Below are 11,907 nucleotides of genomic sequence, written 5' to 3' on the forward strand. Positions count from 1 at the left end.
AGATGAATTAAACAAGTACATTAGTCATTCACTAACAATTTAGTGACTGCTAAAACCAATGGCCACTACTTCATACACATACTACTAGACCTTTCTGCTGCTTTTGATACTGTTGACCGCTTGCTCCTCCTAAAATAATCCACTCCTTTAGGCTTCAATACTATACCCTTTCCTAGTTCTCCTATCTATCAAAGCATTCCCAAACTTCTGCTCTTAGATCCCTTCTCTTCTCTATCTATACCTCCTCTCTTGGTTACTTCATAAACTCCCAAAGCTTCCAATACCATCTCTTTGCTGATGACACCCAAATCTATATCTCTACTCCTCACCTCACTCCTTCAGTCTCATCTTGCATTGCTAACTTATTAATTGGAATATCAGCATTGATGTCACGCTACTTCCTCAAACTCATTCTTTCTAAAACTGAGCTCATTCTAAAACTGAGCCCATTAGGGGCGCCCCGGCACCGCCCCCCAGTCCATGCATCCGGCCCCCTTGCAGGATGCTGGATACATAAAATCCCTTGGGGGTGTGTTTTTTTGAAGCACCTGATTAGAGCCAGAGGCTCTCATAGGCTTCAAAATAGGGTGGCTTTGGGGCGCAGAGCACTGCGCTATGAGCCCACCGAGGTGTGTTACAATAGCGAATGAATATATATATATATATATATATATACTCACCTGGTCTTCATTTCCTGCTCTTCAGCTAGCTCTGCTAGCTATTTAAACTGCATGGATCAGATCCTCTGTGCCTTCGCCTTGGTCAACATATCTGGACTCTATCTGCTGTGTTTACCTGTGAAAGACTTTTGTTTGGCTGACTTCCCTTCTGGTTCCTGATCCTGTTTGCTGCGCCCGACTTCGCTGATCTCTGGACTCCTGTGTCTCTGGCTTGTTCTGACTACCAGTCCTGGTTGTCGAACTCTGACTACCCTGTTTCCCCGAAAATAAGACCTGCGTGCAGTGATGGCTGCAATATAAGCCCTACCCTCCAAATAAGCCCTACCCTGTTTCCCCGAAAATAAGCCCTACCCTGAAAATAAGATCTACAAGGGCTTTAACTAGGGCTTATTTGGGGGGTGCAGTGATGGCTGCAATATAAGCCCTACCCTCCAAATAAGCCCTACCCTGTTTCCCCGAAAATAAGCCCTACCCTGAAAATAAGATCTACAAGGACTTTAACTAGGGCTTATTTGGGGGGTAGGGCTTATATTGCAGCCATCACCGACAATCACGCTAGTTCTTATTTTCGGGGAAACAGGGTATGTTTTGACTACGTTTGCTCTGTTTATACCATTTTATTAAATAGTGTGATTTTTACTGCTCTTCTGTCACTGTCTGATTCATGGTTCCTGACAGTAGGCAAATGCCATGAATTCAGAAGTTGCAGGCAATCCACTTGTTGGTAATATTTTTTCCAGATTGGATGAGCAGGATCACCGCATGGATCAGTTTGCCATATTGTTACGGACGCTCCTGAGACGCACTGCTCACCTGGATCCTCCACTGGGGCTGTTCTGGTGCTACCTGTGTTGCATGCCATCCCTGCTGATGCTCCAGTCTCTGTGCAGCCACCACCTCGAATATTACCACTATAAGAGGTATGTCTGGTATGCTATGCTTCCCCAGCGAATTGGGAGCAATCCAGTTCAATGCAGAGGGTTTCTCAACCAGGTTGAGATATACTTTGAGATGCCGCCCCAGGCATTTCCCACAGATAGAAGCAAAGTAGGCTTTGTGATTTCTTTGCTTTCTGAGAGAGCCTTGGCTTGGGCAAACCCTCTATGGGACATGCAAAACCCTGTCGTCCTGAGTTATCCTGAGTTTGTGGCTTCTTTTAAAAGGGTATTTGATGTTCCTGCACACTCCACTTCTGCTGCCAAGAGCCACATGTCCATCAAACTAAGTACAAGAACGTTTCACGATTAGGAATGCTTATCCGATTCCATTGATTACAGAGTTATTTGACCGCCTCAAGGGAGCAACAGTTTTCGCAAAGCTTGATTTCAGAGGGGCATACAATCTCCTGAGGATCAAAGAAGGCGACAAATGGAAAACTGTGTTTAATATCAGAACTGGCCATTACGAATACATCATAATGCCGTTTTGTCTTTGCAACGCTCCGGCAGTTTTCCAGGAATTTATCAACAATGTCCTCTGAGATTTGTTGCAGCTATGTGTGGTGGTTTATCTCGATGATATCCTCATATTTTCCAATTCCCTAGAGAGCCACCACACAGATGTCTGTCGTGTACTTCAGAGGCTGAGAGATAATAACCTGTACTGTAAATTGGAGAAGTGCGAGTTTCATTGTGAACAGGTTAAATTCCTGGGTTATGTAATTTCCACTGCTGGCTTTTCGATGGACCCAGAGAAACTTTTGGTAGTTCTACAGTGGCCCTGACCCGTGGGCTTACGTCCATTGCAATGTTTTCTTTGCCAATTATTATTGGAAGTTTATTCGTAACTTCTTGTCTCTGGTCAAACCCCTGACTGATATGACCAGAAAGGACGGTGACCCACAGAATTGGTCTCCGGATTCCATTAATGCCTTTGAGAGTCTCAAGGCTGCCCTCGTTTCTGCTCCTGTGTTGGTACATCCTGATCCTACGATACCTTTCATTCTTGAGGTTGATGCATCTGAGACTGGAGTTGGTGCCCTGCTGTCTCAACGACCTACCTCTGAGAGCGCTATGCATCCTTGTGGCTACTTTTCCAAGAAATTGTCTCCTGCGGAATGCAATTATGAGATTGGGGAAAGAGAGTTGTTAGCAATCATTTTAGCCCTTAAAGAATGGAGACATCTCCTCGAAGGTACTACTGTGCCGGTTCTTATTCTGACTGACCATAAGAGTCTCACATTCTTGTCTGAGGCTAAACGTCTCTCAGAAGGGCACGATGGGCTCTTTTCTTGTCAAGCTTCAATTACATTGTTTCATTTGGTACTAAGAATGTAAGGGCTGATGCACTGTTGCAACATTTTTCTTCCTCCTCAGTTTTCCTCCGCTTCCAAGATGAAGTCGGTTCCTGTTCCTGTGATTCCTTCCGACCATATTCTGGCTACGGTTCATACCAATCTCACTTCACCTTTGGTTGACAAAATTCTTGCTGCTCAGTTTCATTCTCCTCCTGAGAAACCTTGTGACCAATGCTTTGTCCCTGAGAGTCTCCGCACTGCCGTGCTCCAGACGTACCATTCTCCCAAGAAATGTATCTGGTATAGAATGTCATAGGAAGCCAAAAAAAGACAAAATCTTATATATATATATATATATATATATATATATATATATATATATATATATATATATATATATATGTAGATAGATAGATAGACAAAGTGCCACGCATGCTCAGAATAAATTAAGAGATGAAAGTTACTGGCTACTGCCCCGTTTATAAGCCCGACGTACGTGTTTTACGTCACCGCGTTCAGAATGATCGGATTTTCCGACAACTTTGTGCGACCGTGTGTATGCAAAACAAGTTTGAGCCAACATCCGTCTGAAAAAATCCATGGATTTTGTTGTCGGAATGTCCGATCAATGTCCAATCGTGTGTACAGGGCATTACTCTTGTTAGGACCTGGAGAATTGCACATGGAAATAATGTTTATCATCACCTAAATGGTACCGAAATATGTGGTATATTGCTTAAATATAATCTGCTTTTAAAGTGTGTGAAAAAGTGATTTCTGCACTGAAATATCTTTAAAAGTCTGAGAAGAGATAAATTCCCCATCTCTTTACAGCTAGGTGCTAGCACAACTGAGCATGCTCAGACATGCAAACTACTCTCATTTTAAAGCGGAGTTCCACCCAAAAATGGAACTTACGCTTTGAGGGGACCCCTTGACATGCCACATTTGGCGTGTCATTTTTTTTGGGGGGGAGCGGATACCCTCTTTTTAGGGGCATCCAGCTCCCACTTCCTCCTGGGGCTCCATGGAGCTGGAAGGAAGTTCACCTCTCCCCCCTTCTTCTGTGCAACCTTCTGGGACACGTCATAGGTTCCAGAAGATTGCCCAGCCAATCACAGCGCGCAGCGCAGCTCGTGCATGTGCAGTGCATGCCCAGCTGTGAAGCCACAGCCAGGCACCCACAGTCACAATGCCAGCGCCGAGGAGAGGAGGGGGAGAGGAGCAGGGCTTAGTTCACCCGCATAGCTGGACCGTGGGACAGGTGAGTGTCCTATTATTAAAATTAAGCAGCTACACTTTTTGTAGCTGCTGACTTTTCTTACATAGTTACATAGTAGGTGAGGTTGAAAAAAGACGCAAGTCCATCAAGTCCAACCTATGTGTGTGATTATGTGTCAGTATTACATTACATATCCCTGTATGTTGCGGTCATTCAGGTGATTATCCAATAGTTTCTTGAAGCTATCAATGCTCCCCGCTGAGACCACCGCCTGTGGAAGGGAATTCCACATCCTTGCCGCTCTTACAGTAAAGAACCCTCTACGTAGTTTAAGGTTAAACCTCTTTTCTTCTAATTGTAATGAGTGGCCATGAGTCTTATTAAACTCTCTTCTGCGAAAAAGTTTTATCCCTATTGTGGGGTCACCAGTACAGTATTTGTAAATTGAAATCATATCCCCTCTCAAGCGTCTCTTCTCCAGAGAGAATAAGTTCAGTGTTCGCAACCTTTCCTCATAACTAAGATCCTCCAGACCCTTTATTAGCTTTGTTGCCCTTCTTTGTACTCGCTCCATTTCCAGTACATCCCTCCTGAGGACTGGTGCCCAGAACTGGACAGCATACTCCAGGTGCGGCCGGACCAGAGTCTTGTAGAGCGGGAGAATTATCGTTTTATCTCTTCAGTTGATCCCCCTTTTAATGCATGCCAATATTCTGTTTGCTTTATTAGCAGCAGCTTGGCATTGCATGCCATTGCTGAGCCTATCATCTACTAGGACCCCCAGGTCCTTTTCCATCCTAGATTCCCCCAGAGGTTCTCCCCCCAGTATATAGATTGCATTCATATTTTTGCCACCCAAATGCATTATTTTGCATTTTTCTACATTGAACCTCATTTGCCATGTAGTCGCCCACCCCATTAATTTGTTCAGGTCTTTTTGCAAGATTTCCACATCCTGCGGAGAAGTTATTGCCCTGCTTAGCTTAGTATCGTCTGCAAATACAGAGCTTGAACTGTTTATCCCATCCTCCAGGTCGTTTATGAACAAATTAAATAGGATTGTTCCCAGCACAGAACCCTGGGGAACCCCACTACCCACCCCTGACCATTCTGAGTACTCCCCATTTATCACCACCCTCTGAACACGCCCTTGTAGCCAGTTTTCAATCCATGTACTCACCCTATGGTCCATGCCAACGCACCTTATTTTGTACAGTAAACGTTTATGGGGAACTGTGTCAAATGCTTTTGCAAAATCCAGATACACCACGTCTACGGGCCTTCCTTTATCTAGATGGCAACTCACCTCCTCATAGAAGGTTAATAGATTGGTTTGGCAAGAACGATTCTTCATGAATCCATGCTGATTACTGCTAATGATATCATTCTTATTACTAAAATCTTGTATATAGTCCCTTATCATCCCCTCCAAGAGTTTACATACTATTGATGTTAGGCTAACTGGTCTGTAATTCCCAGGGATGTTTTTTGGGCCCTTTTTAAATATTGGTGCTACATTGGCTTTTCTCCAATCAGCTGGTACCATTCCAGTCAATAGACTGTCTGTAAAAATTAGGAACAACGGTCTGGCAATCACCTGACTGAGTTCCCTAAGTACCCTCGGATGCAAGCCATCTGGTCCCGGTGATTTATTAATGTTAAGTTTCTCAAGTCTAATTTTAATGCCGTCCTCTGTTAACCATGTAGGTGCTTCCTGTGTTGTGTCATGAGGATAAACACTGCAGTTTTGGTTACTGAAGCCCCCCGATTCACTCGTGAAGACTGAGGAGAAGAATAAATTCAATACCTTTGCCATCTCCCCATCCTTTGTAACCAGATGTCCTTCCTCATTCTTTATGGGGCCAATATGGTCTGTCCTCCCTTTTTTACTGTTTACATACATAAAGAATTTCTTGGGATTTTTTTTGCTCTCCTCCGCTATGTGTCTTTCATGTTCTATCTTAGCCGTCCTAATTGCACCCTTACATTTCTTATTGCATTCTTTATAAAGTCTGAATGCTGAGGATGATCCCTCAACCTAGTATTTTTTGAAGGCCTTCTCCTTTGCTTTTATATGCATTTTTACATTGGAGTTAAGCCATCCAGGATTTTTGTTCGCTCTTTTAAATTTATTACCCAATGGGATACATTGGGTAATGCCCTTATTTAATATGCTCTTAAAGCAAACCCATCTCTCCTCCGTATTCTTTGTTCCTAATATTTTATCCCAATTTGAGCAAGGTTTGTAGTTTAGGGAAGTTGGCTCTTTTGAAATTTAGTGTCTTTGTGTTCCCTTCATGTTTCCTATTTGTGTGATTTATACTGAAACTAATTGACCTGTTACCTAAATTGCCCCGTATTTCCACATCTGTGATCAGGTCTGTATTGTTGGTAATCAGTAGATCCAGTAATGTTTTATTTCTAGTTGGTGCGTCTACCATCTGACCCATAAAATTGTCCTGCAAGACATTAAGGAACTGGCGAGCCTTAAATGAATGCGCGGTTCCCTCCGCCCAGTCTATGTCTATAATAGATAATTAAAATCCCCTATTATGATAACACTTCCCATCCTTGCTGCTAATCCAATTTGTGATAGGAGATCCATCTCCACTTCCTCCCTCGGGTTAGGGGGCCTATAGCATACTCCCAGTATTATTTTCCCCTTAGCTTCATCCCTTTGGAGCTCTACCCATAAAGATTACACCTCCTCCCTAGCTCCCTCAGTGATGTCATCTCTCACATTCACTTGTACATTATTCTTGATATATAGGCATACCCCTCCCCCTTTTTTACCCTTCTCTATCCTTGTGGTATAGGGTATACCCTTGAATGTTTGCCAGCCAATAATGAGAGCTGTTGAACCAGGTCTCTGAAATTCCCACAAAATCCAAATCCTCCTTGTACAACAGTATCTCTAGTTCACCCATCTTGTCCGCCATGCTCCTGGCATTAGTGAACATGCCACATAGTTTAGACCAGTCGCATATTGTCCTCGTATTGGGTGTTTCAAGATTGCAACTAGGACTTGCTACTATACTCACCTTGTGTTTTTGTGCTTTGGTTAACCTACCACTAATGCCCCCAATACTACCCTCTGGAATATCTTCCGCGCTGGCTATCACTGTCTCTGGACCCTCCCCCCCATTGCCTAGTTTAAAAACCCCTCTAACTTTTTGGCCATCTTCATTCCCAGCAGATCTGCACCCTCCTCATTTAGGTGCAGTCCGTCCCTTCTATAGTACCGGTTACCGACTGAGAAGTTGGCCCAGTCCTCCAGGAACCCAAACCCCTCCTTACTACACCAGCTCTTCAGCCACTTGTTTACTTCCCTAATCTCCCTCTGCCTTTCTGGTGTGGCTCAATGTACCGGTAGTATTCCTGAGAACAATACCTTGGAGGTCCTTTTCCTCAATTTAGCACCTAAATACCTAAAATCGTTCTTTAGGACACTCCATCTGCCTCTGACTTTGTCATTGGTGCCAACGTGCACCATGACAGCCGGGTCTTCCCCAGCCCCTCCCAATAATCTGTCCACAAGATCCGTGATGTGCTCAACCCGAGCGCCCGGTAGACAACATACTGTTCGGCGCTTCAGGTCTTGGTTACAGATTGCCCTCTCTGTCCTTCTAAGAATTGAGTCCCCTACCACCATAATCTGTCTTTCCTTTCCCTTTGCTGCCCCCCCACTCTCACTGGAGGAGTTCTTCCCCTGGCAGCTAGGAGAGTCCCTCATCTCCAGCAGTGCTGGTCCCTGACTGGTTTCACCAATGTCACTCAATGGAGCGTACTTATTGGGATGCTCCAGTCCTGGATCGACCTCTCTGGCACTTCCCCCTCTACCCCTCCTGACTGTCACCCATCTACTCTTTGCTAGTGCCTGCACCTCTTTGTCTCCACCCGCCTCTGTGCTGGCCCCTGCCGGCACCTGCCGTGTACGTTCCTGGCTCACCTTTAGTATGGAGGGACTTCTCAGTGCTGACAGTTGCTATCAGTGCTTTCTATGGGTGGAACTCTGCTTTAACTCCCATGCCTTTTTTACCAAGAGTTATAGTAAATACCAAAATTAGTGCTAGTTTAAAAAGCGTTTTTGGGAGTGAAAATTAGAGTTATGTAGCCCAATGCAAGTTTGAGTGATTGATTTTAATGGTATAATTGTAACTTCCCCAAATAAATACTTTTCATTTTGAGAGTAATGTATCTTTCTCTCAAATAAATTGTCCTTGCAACAATGTTGCCTCTTCATCATTTATTTTGTTTTTAAGAATGCTAGAATGTGGAATGTTTTCATGTTTTGGTAAAACATATTTTTCTCTGTCACTTTCACTTGTTACTGTCCATCGCACAAAAATCTTTACCCAAACTCACACAGGTGTCTTTACAAACCACAAACAATATCATTGCTGATGAAAATTTACAAAGAGTCACATTTTTGTGTGATTTTATTATTTACAAATGATCCTAATTTGAGCCCAAAAAATTTGATATGCGTACCAACATCAAAAATAAAAATGTCATTCCCAAAAATCAGAGGGTAACATCACTATTCTACACTCACACACCAAGAAGCACCAAAAATCACAGAATAAATCTAGAACAATAACTGCTGACTAATGTAATTCCACCACCTATATGTCCAAGGAAATGCAGTATATGGTTATTTATGTGTAGGAGGGCTCTACATGTGATAGCTCAGTGACTAACAGGTTAGCACTCCTGCTTAGCAGTGCTGGGGTTCTGGGTTTGAATCCCAAACATGCCCATTCATGTAGAAAAGTTGTCTGTTCTCCCTATGTTGTTAAACATAACTCCTGACTCAGGGCCTTACATACATTATGTCTAAATGTAGTATTTATGTGTAGGAGGGTTCCACTACCATTGCAAACTGTGTCATATGTTTTCCATGGGCAAGGACTCTAATCAGCCTTAACATTTCCCCACCATAACTAATATCCTCTTACCAAGCTAAAACCCACAAAATGACAGCTGTTTATCTCTCAGCATGCTGACGGTAATCAGCCATAACCAGCCTTCAAAACAGATGGCATATGCCAGAAACAGGTTGTTCACTGGCTCTCGGGTCTTCCACAGTGCATCTGCATTGATTAACTTCTTGCACCCCTGGGACTTAGGACTGTTTTACACTGCAGAAATGCAACCTAAAAACATGTAGCAGCACAGTTGCTAACAGACTTGCACTTCTGCCTAGTAGTCCTGTTTCTGAGTTTGAATCCCATTCTTTCTACCTGGCTAGAGGTTTGTATGTTGTGCTGTTAAAGTTTATTTTTTACCAGTGATGACATTTTTGATGGGTTTCACATAATGGAACTCCAAGAAATCACATTATAAATCAAGCAAGTGTGGGCTTGCACCAAATCTAGAACTGGGGTGTTGTCAGGAACCATGATTTAGACAGAGAAAGAAAATGCAGTAAAAATCACACCATTTAATATAGTGGAAAAATGGTACAAATAGTAAATGTAGTCAAAACATAGCCAGGGTTCGGTAACCAAATCCGGTAGTCAGAACAAGCAAGGAATCAGGGAGCCAGAGATCAGCTTAATCAGAACAGCAGAAAGGATCAGGAACCAGAAGGGATGTCAGACAGGCAAGTCTTCAGAAGAAACACAGCAGAAAGTCTCTAGATATGTTGACCAAGGCAAAGGCACAGGAGATCTAATCTACGCAGCTTAAAAAGCTAACAGGGCTTGTTAATGAGCAGGATATGATCACCAGGTGAGTCACTGAGGAATGATCAGTGCTGGCAATTAACTGACAGCTGAGCAACCTGAGCTCTGAGCCCAGCACCGACAGTACCCCCTCCTCAATGACACCTCCCCCTTGGAGGGCCACCAGGTTCGAGGGGAAAATGTCTATGGAAAGCACGAAGGAGGACCGGGGCATGTACATCTGAGGATGAGACCCAAGAGTGCTCCTCTGGACCGTACCCTTTCCAATGAACCAGATACTGTATGCGCCCATGGAACCTATGGGAGTCAATGATGGATTGTACATTATACTCCTCTTGGTTCTCAACCTGTACTGGGTGAGGATGTGGCACCGAGGTGGTGAAGCGGTTGCACAACAAAGGTTTTAATAAGGAGATATGGAATACATTCGAGATATGCATATTAGAAGGAAGGTCTCAAGCGTAAGCTACTGGGTTAATAATGCGGGGAATACGGAAAGGCCCAAAAAACCAAGGTGCCAATTTCAGTAAAGGAACACAGAGTCGGAGATTGCGAGATGACAGCCAGACCCTCTCCCAACTTGGTAGGAAGATGCAGGTAGGCGTCTGCGGTCAGCATTGAGACTGCACCTATCATTGGCACATCGCAAAGACTCTTGGACCTGTACCCAAGTGGAACGAAGACCACGGAGATGCCCCTCTAATGCGGGAATGCTCTGAGGAACAAATGAGTCAGGCAACATGGATGGTTGGAAACCATAATTCGCCATAAATGGGGACAATCAGGAAGTGGAATTAAGGGCACTATTGTGAGCAAACTCCGCCCAAGGTAAGAGGTCTGACCAGTTGTTATGATGGTCAAATATATAGCAATGAAGAAACTGCTCCAAGGACTGGTTGGCTCATTTCTCGGCCCCATTAGACTGCGGGTGATACGCAGAAGAGAAGGCAAGCTGAATTCCCAACTGTGCACAAAAGGCTCACAAAAACCTGGATACAAACTGGCTACCCCTGTCCGAGACGATAACCTTTGGTAGAGGTAAATAGGTCCACGCTTAGGACAGTGTAAGAGCTGCTGCCTATCCCTAATTAGTACCCCTGGGGGTCTAATTGTTAAATAAGTGAGTGATATGAGAATAGAAGCGGCGCTGCCCTCTAATTTAATAAGTGCTATATACCAGTGTGGTATGTGAATCCTAATGATTAAACAGTATGAGAGCTCAGTTGATAGCTGTCAATGGTGCAGTCTACACCAAATATTCAGGTAACCGAAAAAGGCAATAACACCAGTATAATAGACACTGCTAAGTGAATCCTATCCCCCCAATGGGGTAAATGTATCACCCAAAGTAGAAAATAAAGTATAGAGTGATAAAATAATAATATGGTGAACTATGTAGTTAAATAGAAAAAAATGATAAGTTTCCACAAAATTCAAAAGTTTTGGGACAAGATGGCGCCAGGGATAATGTTAATTGTGTAATAAAACATTATATGTGCATATAGTGCTGATGTAATGTCCGTGTTACCCCTTCCATGTGTATGTACAAAATATTAATTTGGGTCGTGAGTTACCCCAATGTTCAAAAGTATTGGGACACCGTGGCGCTTTTGAGACATGAAATATCTTTCTGTGCCACACTATTATAAAACTCCCTATGTGTTAAATACAAAAAATATATATAAAAGCATACATCAACCATAAATTCCAATTTCTTAAGCGTGTGACAAACAGTCGTTAACTTCTAAACGGTTGGATAAATAGTCCATACAAAGAGTTGTGTATTTGTAACTAAGTGAAAAAAACAAAGTTCAAGTATAAATGCTGTTTATTTCATCCTTGGGGACACACCACAGTGACTTCTGTGCGTTGCAATCAAGATGGTGACTTGAAGTGCTCACCCCCCAATGCTACCCCACTCACCAGAATTGATCACCCCTACAGGGGTACCGAGCGTCAGAGTGGGTGCTACAGGGCAGATGATGTTCACTCCTGGTGTGCTTCCATTCCTTTGCTGTGTACGATCCTTACAGCTGCTCCAGGGAAAATGTGTGCTCTAATTTGACCATGCTACTCCAACGG

Source organism: Aquarana catesbeiana, linkage group LG02 (genome assembly GCF_042186555.1).
Source record: "Aquarana catesbeiana isolate 2022-GZ linkage group LG02, ASM4218655v1, whole genome shotgun sequence".
In the NCBI taxonomy this organism is placed as follows: Eukaryota; Metazoa; Chordata; class Amphibia; order Anura; family Ranidae; genus Aquarana; species Aquarana catesbeiana.